We start from the raw sequence: 11,487 nt of genomic DNA, 5'->3' as shown, positions 1-11,487 counted from the left end.
TTTCGGTTGTTGGAACCCTACTTGAGCTGTCTTTTCTACGTTTCTGTGTCATTTTTCCGTTTGTCTTTTCTGTGCTCTTTTGTGTCTGTCTCTATTTGCTTTTGTTCTGCCTGTTCCATATTTTTTGGTCTGCCTGTTCTACTTGTTCAGTTTGTTATGTCCGAAATGTTCTGTTTGTCTGTTCTGTCTGTTCTGTCTGGTCTGTCTGTTCTGTCTGTTCTGTCTGTTCTGTCTGTTCTGTCTGTTCTGTCTGTTCTGTCTGTTCTGTCTGTTCTGTCTGTTCTGTCTGTTCTGTATGTTCTGTCTGTTCTGTCTGTTCTGTCTGTTCTGTCTGTTCTGTCTGTTCTGTCTGTTCTGTCTGTTCTGTCTGTTCTGTCTGTTCTGTCTGTTCTGTCTGTTCTGTCTGTTCTGTCTGTTCTGTCTGTTCTGTCTGTTCTGTCTGTTCTGTCTGTTCTGTCTGTTCTGTCTGTTCTGTCTGTTCTGTCTGTTCTGTCTGTTCTGTCTGTTCTGTCTGTTCTGTCTGTTCTGTCTGTTCTGTCTGTTCTGTCTGTTCTGTCTGTTCTGTCTGTTCTGTCTGTTCTGTCTGTTCTGTCTGTTCTGTCTGTTCTGTCTGTTCTGTCTGTTCTGTCTGTTCTGTCTGTTCTGTCTGTTCTGTCTGTTCTGTCTGTTCTGTCTGTTCTGTCTGTTCTGTCTGTTCTGTCTGTTCTGTCTGTTCTGTCTGTTCTGTCTGTTCTGTCTGTTCTGTCTGTTCTGTCTGTTCTGTCTGTTCTGTCTGTTCTGTCTGTTCTGTTCTGTCTGTTCTGTCTGTTCTGTCTGTTCTGTCTGTTCTGTCTGTTCTGTCTGTTCTGTCTGTTCTGTCTGTTCTGTCTGTTCTGTCTGTTCTGTCTGATCTGTCTGTTCTGTCTGTTCTGTCTGTTCTGTCTGTTCTTTTTTTTCTGTCTGGTGTATCTTTTCTGTCTGATCTGTCTGTTATGTCTGTTCTGTCTGTTCTGTCTGTTCTGTCTGTTCTGTCTGTTCTGTCTGTTCTGTCTGTTCTGTCTGTTCTGTCTGTTCTGTCTGTTCTGTCTTTTCTGTCTGGTGTATCTTTTCTGTCTGATCTGTCTGTTATGTCTGTTTTATCTGCTTTGTCTGTTCTATTCGTCCTATCTGTTTTGTATGTGTGGTCTGTTCAGTCTGATTTGCATTCTTTCTATTCTAATGTTTGTTTCTATTCTAATGTTTGCTGTAATTATTTTGTATTTTATGTCTGTTCTGCTTGTTCTTTCTTCTCTATCTGTTCTGCATGACCGGTCAGTTCGAGGTTTTTTGCCTGTTCTGTTTTCACTGTTTATTTTTAAATCTGTTTGTTCTAGTACTGACTATTCTGTGTGATCTGTTTAATCTATCTATTCTGTTGTACATGCTCGGACTGTTCAGTTCATTCTCTTTGTTATTTCTGTTAGTTTGTTTTGAGATATGTCTGATATGTTTTTATGCTTTTTCTACTTTTACTATTATTTGTCTCTCAATTATTATTTTATGCATGTTATACATACTTGTTTGTTAGTCTGATTTGTTTTTCATTCTGCCCTATTTAAGCAAGTTTGTTTCTGTCTCTCAAACTATCTATGCTATTTCAGTTTAACTTCGTATTTTTAAATTTATAGTATTACTATCAGTATGCTTTTTTGTCTTTCCCTTTGTTAGTCAATCATTTCTCTGTACACTGTATTCTGATATTCTTTGCACAAAGAATATCAGAATTATTTTGTATATTACAAGGGTTCTAGGAAATTTCTCTGCAGCGCCTTGAAACCCTCCACAACCTCACTGAAAGGCTCTGAGCGCAATGCAATCTCTCGAAACTCCACACACCACTCAGAAACCCCAATCAAACTCCCTTTAGTCCCTGTAATTTTCTTGAGAAGCCTGCAAAAACTCCATGAAACCATAAAACCCCGAAACGCCTTGAAACCACCGAGAATTTTTCTCCAGGACCTCTCCTGGTGTTTCAGAAGGGATTCCCGGAAACCCACTGATATGTGTTGAACTCTTCAAAAACTCTTTTGGAAGCTCCCCAAGACCTCCGTAAAGTTCTCTTGAGATCTTCTGAAGCCGCTTGAAATCCCATGTAACCCCTCTAAGTCCGCCGGTAGCACTAGGTGAAACGCCCTGGAATCTTCTGAAGCCCTCTGAATCTTCTGGAAACTGAAACGTCTTGGAACCCATTAAGATCTATACAAACCTTGCTTAGATTCTCCTAAAGCCTCCTAAAACACCTTGAAACGCATTGATATCCTGCCTAAAACCTACCTGAAACTGCAGGAAACTTCACTAAAGCCCTACACAACCCCTGGTAACCATTGAAATGACATGAAATCGCTTTGAAATCCGAGTGATTTCCGAAAATTTATCTTACATTCTCCTGAAAATCCCATGATACCCCTCTAAGTCAGCTGAGAAGTTCTCATGAACCCCCCGGAAAACTCGCTGAAACCCCTGGGAGTTTAATGAAGGCCTCCGGAACATGCAGAAACTGGAACGCCTTGAAACCTCTAGGTCCCTAAAAACTTTGCTTTAAGATTTTCCTGATGCATTTTGAAACACCTTGAGACGCATCCTTCTGAATCCTTCTGAAACTTTCCTGAGACCCCCCCCCCCTAAAACTTCTCTTAAGCCCCAAAGAACTCCATGAAACTACAGATAACTCACCCAAGGTCCTACGCAACCCCTGAAATTTACTGAAATGACATAAAATCTTTTTGAAACCCCAACAAATCTCGCAAATTACTACTAGACTCTCATGAAGCCACCACACCCCCCCCCCACCCTGAGATCTCTTGAAACCCCACTAAATCTTCTCTGAAACCCCCAGAAACTCCTCTGAAATCCCCTGGGAGCCTCTGAAACCACAGGGAGTTTTTTTTAAAGTTCCCCCTAAAAGTCTCTTGAAATGGCTGGAAACGGATTGGAACTTCCACGAGGCTTGTAGAAACTTCTCTCAAACCTCCAAGAATCCCAATTAAACCCCTGAAGCTCCCAGAAACCCATTGAAAACTCCTAAAACTACTTAAAACAGCTTGAAACACACTGAAGCTCTCCCGAAGCTTTCGTTAAACTCCCAGAAACTTCTGGAAGCCCTCTGAAGCTTCCTGAAACTCTTTGAAATGCCTCTCAAACCTCTTGAGACTCACAGAAACTTCGTTAAAGCCTCCAGGAGGAATCAAACTAGAACCTTCCCTAAGCCCCTGAATCTTCTGCAGCCGGACTGTTTCGCCGCTACTGCCGAGATCTCACTGGCCTCGAACATGTTTGCAAAACTTGGTTCCATCGTCGGGGTTATATGGTCGGCGTTAAGTCAGAGAGGACCATGTGTCTTTTACTTAATTTCTAGAAAAACGACTTTAAAGTTTGCAACTCTATAAGTTTTGAGTTTTTCAACGAATGTTCTTGATTTTTAGCCATAAATCTTAATAAATATTCATCACAGCATCGCTCTGTATTGATCACGAAAAAACGTGAAATAAAGCTTAAAACCGAGAAATTGCTAAGTAATTGATTGTACTTAGTCCACTCTGACTGAACGGTTTTTTGAAAATCTTCAACCAACTACAGTTCACACTCAAGTATTTACATATTTGATGAAAAAATAATGCACAAGTAGGACAACAGTTAATAGGAGTAGTGTAAAATGTGAGCCGGAAGATTGAAATTTGATATTTTTGTTATTACACTGCTGATTACCATTTTCAATTTTTATGTTCAGTCAGAGTGGACCAAGTACAACAGTTCAATATCACATGAAGGGTAGTCAACTAATGAGCTATTCAAGAATGCTTAACTTGAAGATTTAAAAGCTAACAACTTTTGAATGTATTTTCATAGTTCGGTACGTTTTTGAAATATTGTAGTTACACAGTTTATAATAATTTATTCAAAGGACTGGCATTTTTCAAAAATTCGTTCAGACAGAGTGAACCAAGTACACAATTCTTAAATAACCGGTCAAAGCTAATTCTTCATGAAACGGGTATTGGTACATTTCAATATGATGCCTAATAGCTACTAAACAAACATATTTTGATTAGGAAAGGATTACGAAAAATAAGGTAATTTCAACAATTTTTCTTAGAGACACTTAGTCCACTCTTTCTGCACGCGAAATGCCACAATATGCTTCAACACGATGATCTGTAAAATACGATATTGACCATAATAAAATGGAATTTTACGTGCTTTCTTGATCAATAATCATCAGAAAATGCGTTAGGGAGTCATAGAATTTAGAAACGTATCAGATTTTGATGATAAACTATTTCATTTATTGGATTTTAACCAATACACATTTTTTCAACTCTTTTGACATCAAGCATGTGGTCCACTCTCACTGCACACTATTATCGATTTTTGCAGTTCAATCAAAAGAAAATTGTGCTATAACTCTCGTTAATTGTAACATTAAGAAAATTGGGTGAATGTTCAAAGTAGCTTAAGTAATTCTTAATCAAATGCCCTAAAAATCTAATTTTCGTCAATTTTGTTACTTGGTCCCCTCTGACTTAACGCCGACCATATATGATCCCTGCGCCTTGAAAAGGTAAAAAGGCATTACTCGTCCTCTTTGAAAGCTTTTTGAAAGCTCTTTGAAAGCCCTTTGAAGACCTCTTTGGGACTCCTAGATACCCCCATGTGGTTTACAGATATTATAGGTCATTGATGTTCTCCCGGGTGTTGGAGGCCTTTAGTTCAGTCCAAACACGTATTGTGTACCGCAAACGAAGAACTATCTGAACACGGTGATCTTGGTTCGAGACTGGCCCACTAGGCGGCACCAGTGGGGAAAATGTTCAAACCTCTACAACCTAGGATCTTGATGAGATAGAATGATGCCGTCTTGGGCAAAGTTGTTCAGCAAGCTTAGGACTATCTGAAAATTGAGTCTATGGTTCATGATTTATCCGCTAGGTGGCACCTAATGTCAAACAAGTTCAAACAAGTATCAAAACTTTAATAAGCATGAAGTATGCCGTTTTCGACAGTGTTGATCAATAGATAACGCTTGAGATAACGAATTATCTGCGAACAAAAACTTTGCATATATATTCCTGGCGCTACCTAAGTAACACACATGTTACAGAAGAACCACGGTGGCGCAGGTTATTGTTGCGCAGAAGTCACTGTGACTTACTTCTAGCAAGTAAATATTGATTTGCTAGAAGTAAGGCACAGAGACTTCTGCTCAACAAAAACCTGCGCCACCGTGACGCAGAGTTATGTAATCTCGAGAATCTAGAGAGATGTAATCTAGTAATCTAGAGAAGTTATGTAATCTCTTGAGATATATCCCGAGGGCTCCCTGAAAGCCCAAAGAACAATCACTCATTTAGCCAACATTGCAATGACTTTTTAATTCCACATTTAATTGAATAACAGTTTAACACTATTTCATTACAGCTTGTAATCAGGCGTTGTTCAAACAAAAGTGAAGAAGTTATTCAGCAATCTTTCCTGCAAGCGCGATAAAGGCTTTACAGTAGGAAGTAATCTGTGTTATATCAGCCTCTTATTGAACTTGTATTCAGCTATAATAAACAGCTGCTAAAAACAAAAACAAATTGAAGTGCGAGGTACTATTATAGTTCAATCATGTTTATTTTTCGCATCTAAACGCATTTATAACACACAAGCTCTTCTAAAAATTTCTCAACTTGGGATTTGAACTCGTGATCTCACAATCACCCGTCGCATGCCTTACCGACCACGCCATCCTGGAATTGGCAAGCTGCTCGCTGAGACTGAAACATCTTCACAAAGCTGTGAAAGGTCAATCTTCAGATTTTTGAAAGGTTGTAAATATTGATTAAAAACCCAGATTAATCCACCTAGTGGTGATAGTGCCTTTCTCGTCGAACATGTACTCATGATCTTTCCTTGGTTGGGATACGACTGGGATGATTTTGCTTCAGAATGTTGGCTTCAGCCTTTTGGGGGAATCGAAAACACTAGTTTATGAATTTTTCCGACGTTTCGATCTGTATGGGGCTTTTCAAGGGTTCAATCGGTCAAGGTTTCCTAGTCAAGATGGCCTTGCCTAACTTAAAAATGTAATACGAAAGTTTTGATATTTATTGAGTCCGTTCGGTTTGAAACCGTCGTGATGTGGACAATCGCCTACCTATCGGGCGGTTTAGAATTCGGTCCCTGTTTTTGGAATCTTCTACCGTCAAGGCGCCATTCACGGTGGGGGCTCCATTCACCGTGTGCCTTCGAATATTTTTTCATTATTTCCATATTATGATTGAATGATATGACAATTTCCCTTCAATTTCACCAATACAACTCTAATGTATTGTTACCATGTCAAAACGCTCATTAGAAACATTTAAAAGTATCATTTTGACACTAAAAAGTGTTTACATGAAGCGGGTTTCTGTTCGTTTACTGTATTCATAGTGAAAATACGAAAACTGCGCTAAGGTGATTTAAGCGATTAACTAAATGTAGTAACGTTTTTATTCCACCAAGAAGCAATTAAATTCACATATTAGGTATGTATTTTGCATTACCGAAGTAAGTTTAACAAGAAAGTACGATTACCCGTACGTTTTAATTGAAACAAAAAGGCACGGTGAATGGGTACCCTAAAAATCAATGGTCTCCATTCACCGTGCCCTATATTGTCCCATATATCTAGAAAAAATCGAAAATTTGAACAATCGTTTTTCTTATAAAATCTTGCAATTTATTACTTGAAATGAATTTAAACAAAGAAAATTCCCTTGGCTGGGTTGTTTTGATCATTTTAAAACAAAGTAGAATAAAATTTCTCATACACGGTGAATGGGTTCCTACTACCACGATGAATGGTGACCTACCACGGAATTAGGCGACCCTACTACCTTTTACTAATTGTACTATATCACCAAATTTTGTGAAAAAATTTCTACTTCTGTGGATATTGCTTTAATATTAACCTATAATGAAGGCAATTAAAAGCGGCACCAACAATGCTTATAAGACTAGTGTCAAATGACAGCCCTTATTTGCCCCGAATCGTCTTAGATCCACGGTGAATGGTGCCTTGACGGTACTATTGTTTGTTTAGCTAGTTTCTGTGATAGGGCCATCATTCCGAAGCATGATCTTTCCGTCGACGTAATGCGAACTGTTCCTGAATCCCGAGAACACCTTATTTAGAAAAGCAATAATTTTAATAAAATTGGGAAATTTATTAATTGAACATATTCCGACGTTACGTTAAACGTATAGACAGGGCTGAAAAATATCAGAATTTTCAGTTGACTGCTTGAGCACCTTCACTATCACTAAAGACCGATCAACATCAAGACGATAATTGCAAGCTAGGATATTACGTCTTTCACAATCACAGATGACTTTACGGCAGGCCTGCCCAACCTTTCAAGTGATACTCCATACCAGTCGACGGGCCAGACATTAAATTTCGACATCAAATTTCGAAAGCACGAATGCATCAGTGAAATTTTGTACATCCGATTACTCGTTCTCACGGCAAATCACAACACTGACATCATTTGGATCATATAAATGTGAGTAAGAATTCTTGATTTTATGCAAAAATCACCCTGAATACTTTTTTTCTGAATTTTGCCGAACCGCAGGTTGCAGCAAACAATTTGCTGAAATTCAGCAAACTTCCCTGATTCGTTCAGTAAACTCTGCTGTTCAGCAGCAACGTTTTTCTGAAATTCAGTAAATTTTGCTGAAATTCTGCTTCAAATTTGGCTGTACCTTTCAAGTTTAAAATTTTTAAATTTATGTATTTAAATTTTTCAATCTTTGAAAATTTTTAACAAAACACTACCTGTTTCGAGTTTATTTTTAATATTAAATCTTATTTAAATATGAAATATCTTCAAATATTTCAATCCTTGGGCCAAGTTTCATTCATCGATTCCGCGGGCCGTATGTTGGACAGCCCTGCTTTACGGTCTTCGACATAGTTTTTTCTTCACACTTTAGGGTATATTTTATTATCATAGGTTACAAAATTCATGTAAAATTTGACTAAAAATGCGAGCAAGTGAAATTGCCCATACTGAATCCCATAAAAAAAATCCCAGTAGTTTTAGACGGAAAAGAGGATTGAAAAAACTTTCTCCGGGGTTGATGCGATAATTTTCTCATATAACGTTGACCTATCCTACTGTATATTTTTACACCTCAGTGATTTGATGAGATTGCTTTAGTACAGACAAACAGACATATCATTTGTAACATATTGCTATTATATTCATCGTTACGAAAAAATAATCGCCAAATGCTAATCAGGTTGCGTTTCACTGCGGCTTGATGTTGGTAGGGGGCTGTTCATAAACCACGTAGACCAAAATTTGGCCATCTCAGACCCCCCCTCCCCCCTCGTAGACTTTTGTACATACAAAAATTTTAAAATTTGTATGGAGCGTAGACTTTGGCTAGACCCCCCCTCCCCCCAAAAAGTCTACGTGGTTTATGAACGGCCCCTAGTGAGTAGACGTCAAACGAGCAACAACGATTAATATTTGTTTCAACCGTTGAAAACAAGGACAATGGAGAGTGAGTAGAGTAAGACGTCTGTATGTATGTGGCCTTCGTTCAGTCAAGATTTTGTTTTCTTACAGATATTTATCGCTTGCATTGACTTTGTTCATTTTTGAAGTTCCTGCGAAGCACCCTAGAAAGCACCCAATGCTGGTTTTGCATCACTATCGGTAGCCTCTAATGTGGTCTGAGCCTTTTTTCTTGCTAATCGTTCTTCATGGTTTAAAAAAAGACCGCGGTTCGATGTGTCGCATGCATAGGTTTGGTTCTTTTTGGCATTTGGCCACTTCCGGCTGGACACCCTAGATCGGTCCTGGAACACTATCGGTAGCCTTTATAAAGATCTTCGTTGTGGTCTATTTTCTGACTAATCGTTTATCACGTTATTTAAAAAGCCGCTGTTTAATGTGCCGCAGGCATGGGTTTTGATATCTACTACATTTGACCACTTCCAGCGCTACACCCGGAACCGGTTCCGGAACTCTATCGGTTGATCCAAATATGATCTGAAACTATTCTCTTTTATTAGCCGTTTATCAGGTTGCCTGAAGAGCTTGCGATTTGATGCGCCGCATGTAAGGGGTTGGTTAATTTTTATACTTGGCTACTTCCGGCGTGACATCTGGAACCGGTTCAGTAACACTACCGGTTCAGATATGGTCTGAGAATGTTTCCCTGCCCACTGTTCATCAGGCTATCGAAAAAGCCGCTGTTTGTTGTATCGCATGCATGGGTTTGGTTCACTTTCATATTTAGCCAGTTCCGGCGGAACACCCAGATCCGGTTCCGGAATACTACCGGTTCAGATATGGTCTGAGAATGTTTTCCTGCCTACTGTTTATCAGGTTATCGAAAAATCCGCTGTTTGATGTGTCGCATGTATGGCTTTGGTTCACATACATATTTGGCCACATCCGGCGGATCACCCGGAACCGGTTCCGGAACACTACCGGTTCAGATATGGTCCGAGAATATTTTCCTGCCTACTGTTCATCAGGCTGTCGAAAAAGCCGCTGTTTGATGTATCGCATGCATGGGTTTGGTTCACTTTAATATTTAGCCACTTCCGGCGGAACACCCAGAACCGGTTCCGGAATACTACCGGTTCAGATATGGTCTGAGAATGTTTTCCTGCCTACTGTTTATCAGGTTATCGAAAAATCCGCTGTTTGATGTGTCGCATGAAGGGTTTGGTTCACTTTCATATTTGGCCACTTCCGGCGGGTCACCCGGAACCGGTTCCGAAACTACCGGTTCATATATGGCCCGAGACTATTTTCCTGTTTACCGTTCATCATGTTTTCGAAAGTTCCGTGGTTTGATGTGTCGCATGAATGGGTTTGTAGCGTTTTCATATCTGGCCCCTTCCTGGGGTACCGATCCGGAACACCTAAATGGCCATAACTCCGGAACGGCTAGACCGATCCGAACCATTTTCAATAGGAAACAATGGGACCAGATTCCGCGTCGAATAAACCGTTGGTCATTGAAATCGGTTGAGGTTTACTGCCAAAAAGTGATGTGAGTTTTTTTTGTACACACACATACACACACACATACATACACACACACACACATACATACACACACACAGACATCACCTCAATTCATCGAGCTGAGTTGATTGGTATATGTGACTCGACCTTCCGGGCCTTCTATCAAAAAGTCATTTTTGGAGTGAACATATAGCCTTTCCAGTACACTTAGTGTACGAGAAAGGCAAAAAGTTGTGAAGGTGACTACAACTTTGAAATTGCTACGAAAACTAGCAAATGTTTTGAATATTTCACATTGGTGTGAAACAAACATCAATACATATTTAATAATGAGGAACGTTCCAGTACTGCTCTATTATAATTACTTTGATCTGTTGTTCAATCGAAAAGTGATAAGCGAACGTATAAATCATAAATCCGTTTATACAGCTTACTGTTAAACCATAATTGCACGTTCCCACAATAGCTGAAGTATTAAACATCAAAAGCAATTGTTCAACTTATGTTGAGCACAATAATCAGCTTTCGGCAACTGTGGAACATAAGCTTTTTATCGCGTAGAAAAAAGTTCTTCTTCAGCTTATATTAAAGCTAGTAAGGGCAAATCGAGTAAACAAAAACGGCTGACGTTTGTTAAGCTTATAATTAAGTTGCTGTTCACATACGTGCCAAATGTTGCATTTTGGCTTATTTACTATGTAATTAGCATCATTTCAGCTTATTATTCAGCATTTGGTTTTGTTCAGCTGCTAATGTTATAAACCAGAAATTGTTCAACATGCATGCTTATTTATGACTTTGAATTGTTCCTTGGGAGGATCCCTATAGGAACTTCTGGAGGAATTTCTAAAGGATTTTCCTCAATAATCCTAGCGTAAGCCCTGAAGGAACACCAGGATAAACCCTTGATAGAAATTCCAGAGAAATCTATGGACAAATAACCAGAAAAACTCACTAAAGGACATCCATGGTAAATCCCTGGAGGAACTTCAGGGGGAATCTTTGGAGAAATTCTTCCCCAAAGAACTTTGACAAATTCTAAAAGAAATTTTTGGACAAACCCTTGAAAAAATCCCTAGAGGATACCTGAGAAAATGTCTGGAGGAATTACTCTGATGGAATCTCTACAGAAATCTATGGAGCGATCTGGAAAACCCTGAAGGCCCTGACAAAATTCCTGAAGCAATTACAGAGAAACCATTGGAAGAATTTTTCGTGAAATTCCTGAATAAGTGCATAAAAAAACCTGATTGAATTTCGTGTTCAAATCCTTAGGAATTCCGAGGAAACTATTCTTCTATCTCTTCGGGATCTTGAGTTAAACGTTGTGGTCAATTTTGGTATCCCAAGTCAAATTCCGAAGTACAGGGGGTGGCCAAAATGTTTGGGATAGTCAACATGTTTTTCTCTCACAAAAAAGTTCAACATGCTGTAACTTTTCATAAAGTAC

The sequence above is a fragment of the Aedes albopictus genome, chromosome 1, assembly GCF_035046485.1.
Source record: "Aedes albopictus strain Foshan chromosome 1, AalbF5, whole genome shotgun sequence".
NCBI lineage: Eukaryota > Metazoa > Arthropoda > Insecta > Diptera > Culicidae > Aedes > Aedes albopictus.
Note: the sequence above shows the minus strand (reverse complement) of the source record.